Here is a 17,537-nt window from a genome sequence, read left to right as displayed (position 1 = left end):
GAATTGGCCTAAATTTGTACTAAAATATTAATATTAAAAAACTATAAAAGTCATAAACACCAAAAGTCACAACATAATAGTCCAGCTCCAGCCGCACAAAATGATCTAACATATGTAATCCTAATGTCAAAACTGTTTGGCAGAGGAGCGCGGGAAAATTTTCACTAAAATATTAATATTTAAAAAACTATAAAATTCATAAACACCAAAAGTCATAGCACACCATTCCAGATCCGGCCGCACAAAATGAGGTAACATATATGAAGCTTGTCTCAAAACTGCGGGGCGTGATACGTGCCGAAATTTAGGCGGAAGATGGAGAATAATAATAATAAGAATAACTAGAAAGCGAAAATTTCAGAAGAAATTTTATGTGTGCCTATGCCGCTGCTAATCACTGTAGTTGCCATTCATACGGCTACAGAGAGCAAAACTCAGAAGAGCAGCCATTCTCCACCATGAACTATGGTAAAAACAAACACCGCTCACGCTTCACAGATGACAGCTTACAGTTTTGTGTAAAGATGAAGTTACTTCGTACAGCGCCGATTTGCAGACGCTGTGCACACAGGTTCATGAGCAGAAGTCCCATTGTACCACGGCAGACCCGACAATGTTTGCATGAACACGCTTTGAAGCATTACATTATGGACCACTTTTCACACATGCATTCACTTTTTGTTTTTTGTTATTTTTAGACAGTGTTCTGAATTATGAACAATGGTCTACAGCCAATCTTGTGTATTATTATACAAACTTTGGTTGTGAGATTCAGATAACTATTTAATAAAAGCTAAATATTTTATATGAGAGTAAGAAAGAAAAGTATATCTTTGTGTCCACCTTTCTCTGTTAATGCCCTAGCTGCCCCTGCACAGTTACCAGCTGTCAGCTACACAAAAAAGGAGCTTGGTCTTTGTCTCTCAGAAACAACTCATAACTTCCCTTCAACTCATTCATGTCACCTAAAGTGTAAACCTGTTTCTCCATCACCAGTTCAGCTCTGATGATTCAGTAAGGACATCTCCTGATTTCATCTTCATGCTCCAGCAAACATCAGCTGATACTAGAAATTAAAATCAAAAGAATTCTAACAACAGCTGATCAAGCTTAAACGTGCTGCTGTTGTTTAGCGCGATAAATAAGAGCGAACAGCCGATCATTGATCAGTTTCATGATTGACGTTTCAACACGCGAGAGAATGACAGGGAGGCTTCGTAACGACAGAATAAATCATAATGTTTTCTCTGAATGTGGGACGATTTCGTTTGTACGGCACGGCAACTCTATGAACTAACCCTAATGAATAAAATAAAGTCCAACGTCAGTAACTTAGTGCGCACACAGCTGTATATAAACTCCCGTGGCAGTACGATTGTAAAAGGTCAAAGAAAATAAATTACACCTAAACTCGGTTTATATCTGACCCAAATAGAGAGCGACCGGGTGCTGACACGAGTTTCACCCGCCTCAATATAAGCCAAGCCTGGGTGCTTTTTCACGAAGGGTTGCTAGCAGCGCGAGCTAACTATGCTAGCGGCGCGAGCTAACTATGCTAGCGGCGCTAGCTAGCTAGCCGGCTATCAGCAACACATAAGAGAACTGCTGCTAAATAAACTACACCTAAACTCGGTTTATATCTGACCCAAATAGAGTGCAGTTCATAACTTCTTACCTGAAATTCAGTTCACCTCACGCTCCTGCCTTCGCTTTCCCTGATCCATGATTGACCACCGCGTTAGCAATCGCCTGCCCGGCCTCATATGTCTCGTTGGCGGCATGTCCTTTCTGTCACACACCGGTGGGTAGCTGCCCTCTGTTGTAGCTCCACCACCAAACAACTCAGTTATTTTTTCCACATCCAGCTGTAACTCCGATTCTATGCGAGCATTTGCGAGAGACCAGGGAGGTGAAACGACAGAGAGAGTCCCCTCGCTATCCATTTGCAGCCAAGTGCGGCAGCTAGCTAGGTAGCCAGCTAGGTAGCCGGCTAGCTGTCAGGCAGGACCGACGTAGTCAGAGCACTGTCGCTAAATATGGGATGTCTTGATAAAACAAGCAGATATTTGAAGTTTACACACCTACATTCTCGCCTGAAAATATCTTAAAAGCTTATTTTGTGACCTAGAAACACGAATAAAAGACATATAAAACGAAGTGGTGGCCGCCATTGTTCACTCTGTAGAGGCGTGCTATGAATTGTGGGATATTGAGTTTTCCACCAAGCATTACCGTAACTTTTGAATGATTTGCGCAACCTTAAAAATTCCAAGGGCTCCTGAAAGCAGCGACGCTGTGCGCACCGTTGAAATTGTCATCATTACGGTAATCCAAATAAGGGTACACAGGCTGTACCACTCCCGGCATACCACTAGAGAGAGCCAACACACCACAAATGAAGTCTGTTTATTTGGCGCCAAAAGATGAATTGGCCTAAATTTGCACTAAAATATTAATATTTAAAAAACTATAAAAGTTATAAACACCAAAAGTCATAACATAATAGTCCAGCTCCAGCCGCACAAAATGATCTAACATATGTAACCCTAATGTCAAAACTGTTTGGCAGAGGAGCGCGGGAAAATTTTCACTAAAATATTAATATTTAAAAAACTATAAAATTCATAAACACCAAAAGTCATAGCACACCATTCCAGATCCGGCCGCACAAAATGAGGTAACATATATGAAGCTTGTCTCAAAACTGCGAGGCGAGATTCGCTGCAAAATTTCAGGCGGAAACTGGAGAATAATAACTAGAAAGCGAAAATTTCAGAAGAAATTTTATGTGTGCCTATGCCGCTGCTAATCAGTGTAGTTTGCCATTCATACGGCTACAGAGAGCAAAACTCAGCAGAGCAGCCATTCTCCACCATGAATTATGATAAAAACAAACACCGCTCGCGCCTCACAGATGACAGCTTACAGTTTTGGGTAAAGATGAGGTGACTTCGTACAGCCCCGATTTGCAGACGCTGTGCACAGAGGTTCATGAGCAGAAGTCCCATTGTATCACGGCAGACCCCGACAATGTTTCCATGAACATGCTTTGAAGCATTACGTTATGGACCACTTTTCACACATGGTTGGTGTACCCACACAGGCAGCCGTAGCTTTTCAACTCATAGCCCAACACACACCCAAAAAACAGCCAAGAGAGCACAGACTTTACACCCGTGGGTCCACCTCCCCTGCAGCGGCACTGCAGACCACGCCCCGACACACATCAAACACATAAAATAAATATGTATGCACTTTCGCATTCACTTTTGTTTTTTGTTATTTTACATAGTGTTCTGAATGATGAACAATGGTCTACAGCCAATCTTGTGTATTATTATACAAACTTTGGTTGTAAGATTCAGATAACTATTTAATAAAAGCTAAATATTTTATACAGGGAGTGCAGAATTATTAGGCAAATGAGTATTTTGTCCACATCATCCTCTTCATGCATGTTGTCTTACTCCAAGCTGTATAGGCTCGAAAGCCTACTACCAATTAAGCATATTAGGTGATGTGCATCTCTGTAATGAGAAGGGGTATGGTCTAATGACATCAACACCCTATATCAGGTGTGCATAATTATTAGGCAACTTCCTGTCCTTTGGCAAAATGGGTCAAAAGAAGGACTTGACAGGCTCAGAAAAGTCAAAAATAGTGAGATATCTTGCAGAGGGATGCAGCAGTCTTAAAATTGCAAAGCTTCTGAAGCGTGATCATCGAACAATCAAGCGTTTCATTCAAAATAGTCAACAGGGTCGCAAGAAGCGTGTGGAAAAACCAAGGCGCAAAATAACTGCCCATGAACTGAGAAAAGTCAAGCGTGCAGCTGCCAAGATGCCACTTGCCACCAGTTTGGCCATATTTCAGAGCTGCAACATCACTGGAGTGCCCAAAAGCACAAGGTGTGCAATACTCAGAGACACGGCCAAGGTAAGAAAGGCTGAAAGACGACCACCACTGAACAAGACACACAAGCTGAAACGTCAAGACTGGGCCAAGAAATATCTCAAGACTGATTTTTCTAAGGTTTTATGGACTGATGAAATGAGAGTGAGTCTTGATGGGCCAGATGGATGGGCCCGTGGCTGGATTGGTAAAGGGCAGAGAGCTCCAGTCCCACTCAGACGCCAGCAAGGTGGAGGTGGAGTACTGGTTTGGGCTGGTATCATCAAAGGTGAGCTTGTGGGGCCTTTTCGGGTTGAGGATGGCGTCAAGCTCAACTCCCAGTCCTACTGCAAGTTTCTGGAAGACACCTTCTTCAAGCAGTGGTACAGGAAAAAGTCTGCATCCTTCAAGAAAACATGATTTTCATGCAGGACAATGCTCCATCACACGCGTCCAAGTACTCCACAGCGTGGCTGGCAAGAAAGGGTTTAAAAGAAGAAAAACTAATGACATGGCCTCCTTGTTCACCTGATCTGAACCCCATTGAGAACCTGTGGTCCATCATCAAATGTGAGATTTACAAGGAGGGAAAACAGTACACCTCTCTGAACAGTGTCTGGGAGGCTGTGGTTGCTGCTGCACGCAATGTTGATGGTGAACAGATCAAAACACTGACAGAATCCATGGATGGCAGGCTTTTGAGTGTCCTTGCAAAGAAAGGTGGCTATATTGGTCGCTGATTTGTTTTTGTTTTGTTTTTGAATGTCAGAAATGTATATTGTGAATGTGGAGATGTTATATTGGTTTCACTGGTAAAAATAAATAATTGAAATGGGTATATATTTGTTTTTGTTAAGTTGCCTAATAATTATGCACAGTAATAGTCACCTGCACACACAGATATCCCCCTAAAATAGCTAAAACTAAACACAAACTAAAAACTACTTCCGAAAACATTCAGCTTTGATATTAATGTGTTTTTTGGGTTCATTGAGAACATGGTTGTTGTTCAATAGTAAAATTATTCCTCAAAAATACAACTTGCCTAATAATTCTGCACTCCCTGTATGAGAGTAAGAAAGAAAAGTATATCTTTGTGTCCACCTTCTCTGTTAATGCCCTACCTGGCCCCCTGGCAAAAGCTTGCTAGATCCGCCCCTGCACAGTTACCAGCTGTCAGCTAAATAAAAAAAGGAGCTTGGTGTTTATTTCTCTCAGAAACAGTTCATAACTTCCCTTCAACTCATTCATGTCACCTAAAAAAAAGGTAAACCTGTTTCTCCATCACCAGTTCAGCTCTGATGATTCAGTAAGGTCATCTCCTGGTTTCGACCAGCCGCTTCTACAGCTGTGGCTCCAGCAAACATCAGCTGATACTAGAAATTAAAATCAAATGAATTCTAACAACAGCTGATCAAGCTTAAACGTGCTGCTGTTGTATAGCGCGATAAACAAACAAGAGAGAAAAGCCGATCATTGATCAGTTTCATGACTGAAGTTTGAACAGGCGAGAGAATGACAGGGAGGCTGTCATAAACTCCATCGTGCTAGCTACCACGCAGTACGAGTTATTATAACTGATTGTAAAAAGTCAGCACAACAAAAATAAACTACACCTAAACTCGGTTTATATCTGACCCAAATAGAGTGCAGGTCATAACTTCTTACCTGAAATTCAGTTCACCTCACGCTCCGACCGGCAGCCGCCTGCTTCTCCTGCCTTCGGTTTCCCTGATCCACGATCTACCACCGGTCGATCGGCGGTCGCCTCGCCGCCTTGTTCCCCGCATGTTCTTTCTGACACACACCGGTGGATAGCTGCCCTCGGTTGTAGCTCCGCGTCAGCGACTACCAAACAACTCAGTTATTTTTTCCACATCGACCAGCATCTGGACAATCCACCGCCTTTCACTGTTTGTACCGTTACTAAAAAAAAACCCTCATCGGCTCATAAAAACGAAAAATAAGTCCAGCTATGACCCTGAGTCAAAAGACAGCCAGCTCGGGTTAGCTAGCTACCTGTCTAGCTCTTTGCAGGCACCGAAAACATCAGAGCTAATATGGGATGTCTTGGTAACACGAGCAGATATTTGAAGTTTACATCTGGCCAATCCACCACCTTTCACTGTTATACCGTTACTAAAATGAATAAATAAATAAATCATCGGTCCATATAAACGAAAAATAAGTCCAGCTAAAACACATACTGTCGGCGAGCGACCGGGTGCTGACACGAGTTTCACCCGCTCAATATAAGCCAAGCCTGGGTGCTTTTTCACGAAGGGTCGCTAGCGGCGCTAGCTAGCCGGCTATCAGCAACACATAAGAGAATTGTCCTAATATGGATGTCTGAAAAACGAGCAGATATTTGAAGTTTACACACCTCACTTCTCGCCTGAAATATCTTAAAAGTTTATTTTGTGACCTAGAACACGAAAAAAAGCATTATTAATCCAGTGTGTCCGCCATTGTTTCACTGGCAGAGGCTAGCAGCGCTAGCTAGCTAGCCGGCTATCACAACACGTAAGAGAATATGGGATGTCTTGATAAAACAGCAGATATTTGAAGTTTACACACCTACATTCTCGCCTGAAAATGTCTAAAAGTTATTTTGTGACCTAGAAACACAAAAAGCATATAGAACCAAGTGGTGTCCGCCATTGTTCACTGGCAGAGGCGTGCTATGAATTGTGGGATATGGAGTTTCCGACAAGAATAAATTTTAGCCGTACTACTCCCGTATACCACTAGAGAGAGCCAAACACCACAAATAAGTCTGTTCTATGGGCCAAAAGATGAATTGGCCCAAATTGCACTAAAATAAATATTTAAAAACTATAAAGTATAAACACCAAAAGTCATACATATAGCCAGCTCCAGCCGCACAAAATGATCTAACATATGTAACCTATGTCAAAACTGTTTGGCAGAGGAGCGCGGGAAAATTTTCACTAAATATTAATATTTAAAAACTATAAATTCATAAACACCAAAAGTCATAGCACACCATTCCAGATCCAGCCGCACAAATGAGGTAACATATATGAAGCTTCTCTGAAAACTGCGGGTCGAGATACGCTGCAAATTTCAGGCGGAAAAAGGAAAATAATAATAATAAAATAATAAATCCGACGAATAGTAATATGTGTGCCTCTTGGCATAGCACACATAATAACTAGAAAGGAAAATTTCAGAAGAAATTTTATGTGTGCCTATGCCGCTGGTAATCAGTGTAGTTTGCCATTCATACGCTACAGAGAGCAAAACTCAGCAGAGCAGCCATTCTCCACCATGAATTATGATAAAAACAAACACCGCTCGCGCCTCACAGATGACAGCTTACAGTTTGGGTAAAGATGAGTGACTTGTACAGCCCCGATTTGCAGACGCTGTGCACACAGGTTCATGAGCAGAAGTCCCATTGTACACGGCAGACCCACAATGTTTGCATGAACAGCTTTGAAGCATTAGTTATGGACCACTTTTCACACATGGTTGGTGTACCCACACAGGCAGCCGTAGCTTTCAACTCATAGCCCAACACACACCCAAAAACAGCCAGAGAGCACAGACTTTACACCCGTGGTCCACCTCCCTGCAGCGGCACTGCAGACCACGCCCCGACACACATCAACACATAAAATAAATATGTATGCACTTTGCATTCACTTTTTGTTTTTTGTTATTTTACATAGTGTTCTGAATGATGAACAATGGTCTACAGCCAACTGTGTATTATTATACAAACTTTGGTTGTAAGATTCAGATAACTATTTAATAAAAGCTAAATATTTTATACAGGGAGTGCAAAATTATTAGGCAAATGAGTATTTGTCCACATCATCCTCTTCATGCATGTTGTCTTACTCCAAGCTGTATAGGCTCGAAAGCCTACTACCAATTAAGCATATTAGTGATGTGCATCTCTGTAATGAGAAGGGTATGGTCTAATGACATCAACACCCTATATCAGGTGTGCATAATTATAGGCAACTTCCTTTCCTTTGGCAAAATGGGTCAAAGAAGACTTGACAGGCTCAGAAAAGTCAAAATAGTGAGATATCTTGCAGAGGCATGCAGCAGTCTTAAAATCGCAAAGCTCTGAAGCGTGATCATCGAACAATCAAGCGTTTCATTCAAAATAGTCAACAGGGTCGCAAGAAGCGTGTGGAAAACCAAGGCGCAAATAACTGCCCATGAACTGAGAAAAGTCAAGCGTGCACTGCCAAGATGCCACTTGCCACCAGTTGGCCATATTTCAGAGCTGCAACATCACTGGAGTGCCAAAGCACAAGGTGTGCAATACTCAGAGACATGCCAAGGTAAGAAAGGCTGAAAGACGACCACCACTGAACAAGACACACAAGCTGAAACGTCAAGACTGGCCAAGAAATATCTCAAGACTGATTTTTCTAAGGTTTTATGGACTGATGAAATGAGAGTGAGTCTTGATGGCCAGATGGATGGCCGTGCTGGATTGGTAAAGGGCAGAGAGCTCCAGTCCCACTCAGACGCCAGCAAGTGGAGGTGGATACTGGTTTGGCTGGTATCATCAAAGGTGAGCTTGTGGGCCTTTTCGGGTGAGGATGCGTCAAGCTCAACTCCCAGTCCTACTGCAAGTTTCTGGAAGACACCTTCTTCAAGCAGTGTACAGGAAAAGTCTGCATCCTTCAAGAAAAACATGATTTCATGCAGGACAATGCTCCATCACACGCGTCCAAGTACTCCACAGCGTGGCTGGCAAGAAAGGGTTTAAAAGAAGAAAAACTAATGACATGGCCTCCTTGTTCACCTGATCTGAACCCCATTGAGAACCTGTGGTCCATCATCAAATGTGAGATTTACAAGGAGGGAAAACAGTACACTCTCTGAACAGTGTCTGGAGGCTGTGGTTGCTGCTGCACGCAATGTTGATGGTGAACAGATCAAAACACTGACAGAATCCATGGATGGCAGGCTTTGAGTGTCCTTGCAAAGAAAGGTGCTATATTGGTCGCTGATTTGTTTTGTTTTGTTTTGAATGTCAGAAATGTATATTGTGAATGTGGAAGTTATATGGTTTCACTGGTAAAAATAATAATGAAATGGTATATTTGTTTTTGTTAAGTTGCCTAATAATTATGCACATAATAGTCACCTGCACACACAGATATCCCCCTAAAATAGCTAAAACTAAACACAAACTAAAAACTACTTCCGAAAACATTCAGCTTTGATATTAATGTGTTTTTTGGGTTCATGAGAACATGGTTGTTGTTCAATAATAAAATTATTCCTCAAAATACAACTGCCTAATAATCTGCACTCCCTGTATGAGAGTAAGAAAGAAAGTATATCTTTGTGTCCACCTTTCTCTGTTAATGCCCTACCTGGCCCCTGGCAAAAGCTTGCTAATCCGCCCCTGCACAGTTACCAGCTGTCAGCTAAATAAAAAAAGGAGCTTGGTGTTTATTCTCTCAGAAACAGTTCATAACTTCCCTTCAATCATCATGTCACCTAAAAAAAAGGTAACCTGTTCTCCATCACCAGTTCAGCTCTGATGATTCAGTAAGGTCATCTCCTGGTTTCGACCAGCCGCTTCTACAGCTGTGGCTCCAGCAAACATCAGCTGATACTAGAAATTAAAATCAAATGATTCTAACAACAGCTGATCAAGCTTAACGTGCTGCTGTTGTTAGCGCGATAAACAAACAAGAGAAAAGCCGATCATTGATCAGTTCATGACTGAAGTTTGAACAGGCGAGAGAATGACAGGGAGCTGTCATAAAACTCATCGTGCTAGCTACCACGCAGTACGATTATTATAACTGATTGTAAAAAGTCGCACAACAAAAATAAACTACACCTAAACTCGGTTTATATCTGACCCAAATAGAGTGAGTCATAACTTCTTACCTGAAATTCAGTTCACCTCACGCTCGACCGGCAGCCGCCTGCTTCTCCTGCCTTCGTTCCCTATCCACGATCTACCACCGGTCGATCGGCGTCGCCTCGCCGCCTCGTTCCCCGCATGTTCTTTCTGACACACACCGTGGATAGCTGCCCTCGTTGTAGCTCCGCGTCAGCGACTACCAAACAACTCAGTTATTTTTCCACATCGACCAGCATCTGGACAATCCACCGCCTTTCACTGTTTGTACCGTTACTAAAAAAAACCCTCATCGGCTCATAAAAACAAAATAAGTCCAGCTATGACCCTGAGTCAAAAAGACAGCCAGCTCGGTTAGCTAGCTACCTGTCTAGCTCTTGCAGCACCGAAAACATCAGAGCTAATATGGGATGTCTTGGTAACACGAGCAGATATTTGAAGTTACATCTGCCATCACCACCTTTCACTGTTATACCATTACTAAAATGAATAAATAAATAAATCATCGGTCCATATAAACGAAAAATAAGTCCACTAAAACACATACTGTCGGCGAGCGACCGGTGCTGACACGAGTTCACCCGCCTCAATATAAGCCAAGCCTGGTGCTTTTCACGAAGGGTCGCTAGCGGTGCTAGCTAACTATGCTAGCGCACTAGCTAGCTAGCCGCTATCAGCAACACATAAGAGAACTGCTGCTAAATAAACTACACCTAAACTCGTTATATCTGACCAAATAGAGTGCAGGTCATAACTTCTACCTGAATCAGTTCACCTCACGCTCCTGCCTTCGCTTTCCCTGATCACGATGACCTCCGCGTTAGAAACACCGGCGATCGCGTAGCTCACCGCTGTAGTCGTTCGGCATGTCCTTCTGTCAACACCGGTGATAGCTGCCCTCTGTTGTAGCTCCACCACCAAACACTCAGTATTTTTCCACATCGACCAGCATCATCGGCCCATATAAACGAAAAATAAGTCCAGCTAAGACACAGACCTTGCCGAGCGATCGGGCGATTAAACAAATTTTAGCCACCTCACTATCAGCCAAGCCTGGGTGGTTTTTCACGAAGGGTCGCTAGCCGCGCTAGCTAGCTAAGCTAGCTAGCCAGCCGCTATCAGCAACACGTAAGAGAACTGTTGCTAAATAAACTACACCTAAACTCGGTTTATCTGACCCAAATAGAGTGCAGGTCATAACTTCTTACCTGAAATTCAGTTCACCTCACGCTCCTGCCTTCGCTTTCCCTGATCCACGATTGACCTCCGCGTTAGCAAACACCGGACGATCGGCGTAGCCTCACCGCCTTGTATGTCTCGTTCGCGGCATGTCCTTTCTGTCACACACCGGTGGATAGCTGCCCTCTGTTGTAGCTCCACCACCAAACAACTCAGTTATTTTTTCCACATCGACCAGCATCATCGCCCATATAAACGAAAAATAAGTCCAGCTAAGACACAGACCCTTGCCGAGCGATCAGGCGATTAAACAAATTTTAGCCACCTCACTATCAGCCAAGCCTGGGTGGTTTTTCACGAAGGGGCGCTAGCTAGCTAAGCTAGCGGCGCTAGCTAGCTAGCCGGCTATCAGCAACACTTAAGAGAATTGTCGCTAATATGGGATGTCTTGATAAAACGAGCAGATATTTGAAGTTTACACACCTACATTCTCGCCTGAAAATATCTTAAAAGTGTATTTTGTGACCTAGAAACACGAATAAAAGACATATAAACGAAGTGGTGTCCGCCATTGTTTAGACTCGGCAGAGGGGTGCTATGAATATGGGATATGGAGTTTTGTAACAAGCATACAGATTTTCAGCCGTACTACTCCCGGTATACCACTAGAGAGAGCCAACCACCACAAATAAAGTCTGTTTCTATGGAAATTGGCCTAAAATTTGCACTAAAATCTAAATATTTCAAAAACTATAAAAGTCATAAACACAAAAGTGTATACATACTAGTCCAGCTCCAGCCGCACAAAATGATAACATATGTACCCTATTTCAAAACTGTTTGGCAGAGAGCGCGGGAAAATTTTCACTAAAATATTAATATTTAAAAAACTATAATAGTTATAAACACCAAAAGTCATAGCACACCATTCCAGATCCAGCCGCACAAAATGAGGTAACATATATGAAGCTTGTCTCAAAACTGCGGGGCGAGTTCGCTGCAAAATTTCAGGCGGAAACTGGAAGAATAATAATAATAATAATAAATCCGACGAATAGTAATATGTGTGCCTTTCATAGGCACACATAATAATAATAATAATCCGACGAATAGTATATGTGTGCCTCTTGGCATAGGCACACAATAATAATAATAATACCGACGAATAGTAATATGTGTGCCTCTTGGCATAGGCACACATAACTAGAAAGCGAAAATTTCAGAAGAAATTTTATGTGTGCCTATGCTACTGCCAATGAGTGTAGTTTGCCTTTAATGTGGTTCAATTAGTGCCGCGTTGCCATTTAAACACCAGAGGAGCAAGATGCAACATGAGCATAGTTTGCTTTTTATACCACAAGGAGGAGGTGGAATACAGCTGATTTTCAACTTAAAGCAAAGTAAGCTGTATTGTGATCACTGTTATATGCGGCATACAGAGATAGAGAAAGATGCTCCAGTTACATGATTACAAAATAAGTTAATAGATATAAAAGAAAATAAATTATGCTTCAGTGTCAGGTGTTCAAGAGAAGTTACAATTTAGATTTTACAGTTTTGAGTCGTTTAAAGTGGTAGAAAAAAGATGTCCATTAAGCGGTATTCAATTTGTATTTCAAAGGTATTTTAATGTCAAAGGGGAAAATACCACATGCAAATTATGAAATTTCCCGTTGTGGGACTAATAAATGTATCATGTTATTCAAACAATATTTTGTACAGATACCATTTACAATAATGTATGACATTTAAACATGATATTTAGATTGTGGTAAATAGCAAAGCAATATAAAATAAAAAAGGAAAAGGAAACCATTCAAGTAACTTTATATTATGAACTGAAGAGTAAGGCAAAAGTATAAATGAAAAGCATACAAGCATTAATGTATATAGATAAACCCAACAATCATATGACCCCCTATGAGCAAGCACTTTGGCGACAGTGGAAGGAAAAACTCCCTTTGACAGGAAGAAACCTCCGGCAGAACCAGGCTCAGGGAGGGCGGCCATCTGCCGCGACCGGTTGGGGTGAGATGTAAACAAATCCAAAACTGTCCACAGAGCTACAGGGCACACTGGGATCGCAACAGCAGCCATAGAGGGAAACAGATTAGGATGTTCTTCCCAGTACTGAAGTGGGTCGGCTTTCTTATGTGTGCGTTTTCTCTGAGAGGTAGGTCTCCACTTTAGTTTCTGTTGATGAGGCACTCACGGATACTTCTGGATAAGGGTCATTTGGAAGCAAGTGGTTGGCTGACTTTGCGAAAACAGCTAGAAACAGATAAAAGGAAAACACAATTTAAAACAATAAAAGAGACATCACAAAGCGCAGCTCTTCAGTTAGCAAACTGGCAAGTAATGAAGTTCTAAAAATAATTGGGAAAACAAATCTAACTTTAGAACTAAATGACCCAAAACTAAATTAAAATGAAGTAAAAAAAAAAGAAATTGGCTTAATACTGGTGTCTTCTGATGAGGTAAGTCGCCATGCGAGGTAAAAACCACACGTGGCTGTAATTTGGTGGCCTGTATACAGTTCCAATCCAAGCATGTAGTTGGTTTAAATGGGTTTAATACTGGTGTCTTTTGATCACTTGACTGTATATATAAACCTGTTGAACAAAAGGTGCATTTTAATTTCACTATACCTGCCCATCCTTGTAGCCGGTCTCTACTAGCGTGGCACAGTTTCAAGATCAGTGTAGGGCTTCTCCACTGCCTTCACTGGACAGAACACATCTGAGGAGTTATGAATGAATGGATGACTTAATGAATGGATGAGATTATAGTTTGTTTAAAGAATAAAGTAAGAAAACAAAAATACAAATGACCTGTTATGGCAGGGATCCCATCAGGTGCAGTCTTTCTGTTCACGTTTCTGGTCAGCTCTTCAATGGATGAGAGCACATCAGCAGTCTTATCTATCAGTTCCCACTGGTGAGCTGTCCTTGTTGGTGGTAGAGTGTGTTCAGAAAAACTCCCTTTTAACAGGAAGAAACCTCCGGCAGAACCAGGCTTAGAGAGGTGCAGCCATCTGCCGTGAGCGGTTGGGTGAGATGTAAACAAATCCAAAACTGTCCACAGAGCTACAGGGGCACACTGGGATCGCAACAGCAGCCATAGAGGGAAACAGATTAGATGTTCTTCCCAGTACTGAAGTGGGTCGGCTTTTCTTATGTGTGCGTTTTTCTCTGAGAGGTAGGTCTCCACTTTAGTTTCTGTTGATGAGGCACTCACGGATACTTCTGGATAAGGGTCATTTGGAAGCAAGTGGTTGGCTGACTTTGCGAAACAGCTAGAAACAGATAAAAGGAAAACACATTTAAAACAATAAAACGAGACATCACAAAGCGCAGCTCTTCAGTTAGCGAAATGGCAAGTAATGAAGTTCTAAAATAATTGGAAAAACAAATCTAACTTTAGAACTAAATGACCCAAAACTATATTAAAAAGGTAGTAAAAAAGAAATTTGCTTAATACTGGTGTCTTTGGATGGGGTAAGTTGCTATTTAAGGTAAGAACCACACGTGGCTGTAATTTGGTGGCCTGTATACAGTTCCAATCCAAGCATGTAGTTGGTTTAAATGGTTTAATACTGGTGTCTTTTGATCACTTGACTGTATATATAAACCTGTTGAACCAAAAGGTGCATTTTAATTTCACTATACCTGCCCATCCTTGTAGCCGGTCTCTACTAGCGTGGCACAGTTTCAAGATCAGTGTAGGGCTTCTCTACTGCCTTCACTGGACAGAACACATCTGAGGAGTTATGAATGAATGGATGACTTAATTAATGGATGAGATTATAGTTTGTTTCAAACAATATCAAATGTTACAATATAAAGTAAGAAAAAAAATACAATTACCTGTTATGGCAGGGATCCCATCAGGTGCAGTTGCAGTCTCTCTGTTCACGTTTCTGGTCAGCTCTTCATGGATGAGAGCAGTCTTAGTATCAGCTCCCACTGGTGAGCTGTCCTTGTTGGTGGTAGAGTGTGCTCAGTTGCAAAGACACTAAGATCACTTGGCAAGTCCATATCCCTCACAACCTTGCAGTCATTTTGTGTTAGTGAATTACACAATAAATGGGGTTGTGATAACTGTGATATGTATTCAGAACACCTGATTGGAGGCAGGCGTATGGCTGTGATATGTAAAGGTGATCAATCAATGTGTGTTTTTCGGTAGTTGCAGCAGTAATAAGTTGTGCATATCCTCTTGACTGAAACAGTTCTTGGATGGGTTTTTTCCTCTGCTCATAAGGTCCTCATTGAAGTCTCCACAAACAATAATTGGTTGGCAATTCATCATTTCCAATGAGTCCAAAAGACATTGCATTTGTGGTAAAAACCTCACGTGGCTGTAATTTGGTGGCCTGTATACAGTTGCTATCAAAGCTGTGACTGGCGATTCAACCTTGATAACAACAAATTCAAGGTCAGTCACATTTTGCAGGTATTTTCGAGACTCTGCTGTAAGAACTGTTTTGTAGTACATTGCAACTCCACCGCCATTTACCTTTGCCATGTCTGTATGTTTGTGTAAGAGACGTGTCTGTTGCGTGTGGCCATGTTGTACTGTTCGAGCTGGAAGCGGGAGAAACTGATGATCCAGACAAGTGAGTTTCTGTTATGCATAAAACATCAGCAAGGCTGAGTTCATGGTGCATCTCATGTCTCCATGTGAGTTGGGAGACCTTGTGCATTGATGGATAATTGTCATCGTGGGGACTGTGGGAACAACTGATTTTAAGAATTGCAACAGTGGTCTTGCATTCTCAAATGATGCATGTCTCATATTTTTGAGTGCATCTGTGATGGCAGGATCAGCATAGATTTTCCTTTCATCAAAGTCTGTGATGTAGAGTCCTTTAAGTGAGGTTGTGCGGCTGAGTGCAACATAGGCATTCCAGGTCAAAAAACGCTTCAAACATACTACTGCTGACTCCATTGTCATGCCTTGTACTTTGTGAGCTGTACATGCAAAGGCCAACTTCATTGGAAATTGCCTGCGAAGAACTCCTTTTTACTTGTAGATTCTTCACATTCTCAATATATACAGGTTGTCTGAGGATCCTTGTATTTTTCTGCGAAATTTTTGCCAGAATTTTGATTGTCCAGCGTAAGTCCAATGAGATTCACAGTTTTTGGTCCATCCTGTTGGTTGTCACAATGTTCGTGATTGTTCCAAATGTCCCATTAACAAGCCCATCTTCAACATCCAAATTTCTAATAATCATAACACGCACTCCAGGTGCAGCTTGTATGTTATCAGGTAAATCTCTTTTGTGCCTTTCATCATATCTGCAGCAGGACCATCTCACCCGTTCGTGGGTCTTTTCGTAGTCTTCGGCCTGAATATTTATGATATCAGAATGAAGAGCAGTTACAGTTGCTGAATTGTGTTTGTCCACTCTTTGTTTGTAGCATAAAGTGTAATACATTAGATGGACAGTCTTTATGTCATGGATAGCCTGTGTGAGCAAGGCTTTATCATTGGCTTCAAGAGAATCTGTTTTTTGCTTTACTCTTATCCTGTTCAGAACTTCAGCAAAAGAATGATCATCTTTCTGTCGCATGATTTCTGTCAGGTTGACCATGTGGAAATAGTCTTTCCAGAGATCAAGGACATTGTCCTCGTACACACAGAGTGGTTTGGCTTTTCCAAGGGTGGCAGCTGGTAAAAGTCTCCTACTGCAAGGATAGACATCCCACCAAAAGGCTTCTTGTTTCCTTGATCTGCTGAAGTCTCCAGTGGATGTAGGCAAAAAGGTCTTTAGAAACCATAGATATCTCATCAATGACCAGAATCTCTGCATTTGAAAGTGAAGCTCTCACTTCATCCAGTGCATTCCCCAGTCCCTGATACGGCGGTTTAAAGATTTTGGCAGCTTTAGCAGAGAGTGCAGTGTTTTCCCAGATATGTTAAAAGCTGCAGTGCCAGTAATGCAGCCAGCAGGACTGCAGGGTAGGACATGTCTGCTTGGTCACGGAATCTGGGGAGTTGGTGCAAATCTTTGTTGCCTCCTCATATATGCACTTGATAACATGTGATTTTCCACAGCCAGCTCCTCCAGAGACAAAATAAAAGAACTGCTCAGGACAGTGACCCCACACAAGTTTGAAACACCACTCACGCACTGCGTAGAATATGGATGCTTGGGTTTCATTCAGACTTGGTACATTTTTCTGACAAAGTCTGGGCTCAGCTTTGGTGCTATGATTGCTGGCATGGCTCCACTGCTGCTACCACTGACTTGGTAGTCTGGAACAATGTCCATTTCATTTTCGTCAGTGTCATGTCTGGATTGTCGTTGGCCACACACTCTAAACGATCTACTTCAACCTCAGGTGCAAAGGTGTTCCATGCATTGATAAGTGGGCCTTGTTGTTCAATCTGTTCCAATGCCCTTTCCATTGTTTTGCCATGGCTTTCATAACGCTTTTTGTTAAAGGTAACAATTGGCCGTACTGCAAAACCATGTTTCGTCCACTTTTGTAGAACTGTTCGGATGTGGGTGTTCTGTGTTTTAAGGTCATCATTTGATCGATGTGGAAAATAAAGTTTTAGTAGTCTGCTATAAAACTTCTCTGGTTGT

At 42.0% G+C, this 17,537-nt stretch overlaps 1 protein-coding gene and 1 long non-coding RNA gene across 4 annotated transcripts in view; both read right to left on the bottom strand.

The window, feature by feature from the left end:
• Positions 1 to 17,537, bottom strand: part of ttc27 (tetratricopeptide repeat domain 27) — a 728,099-nt gene that overhangs the window by 324,457 nt on the left and 386,105 nt on the right. The window lies entirely within an intron of this gene.
• On the bottom strand, positions 13,648 to 13,998 carry LOC109204747 (uncharacterized). The gene is made up of 2 exons (XR_002064236.2): positions 13,771 to 13,998; positions 13,648 to 13,678 (listed from the first exon to the last, which is right to left on the bottom strand). It is a non-coding gene; the product is annotated as an uncharacterized LOC109204747 (long non-coding RNA).

This window comes from Oreochromis niloticus, linkage group LG13, assembly GCF_001858045.2.
Source record: "Oreochromis niloticus isolate F11D_XX linkage group LG13, O_niloticus_UMD_NMBU, whole genome shotgun sequence".
NCBI classification, from domain to species: Eukaryota; Metazoa; Chordata; class Actinopteri; order Cichliformes; family Cichlidae; genus Oreochromis; species Oreochromis niloticus.
The sequence above is the reverse complement of the archived record's forward strand: the minus strand, read 5'-3'. Positions and strand labels throughout refer to the sequence as shown.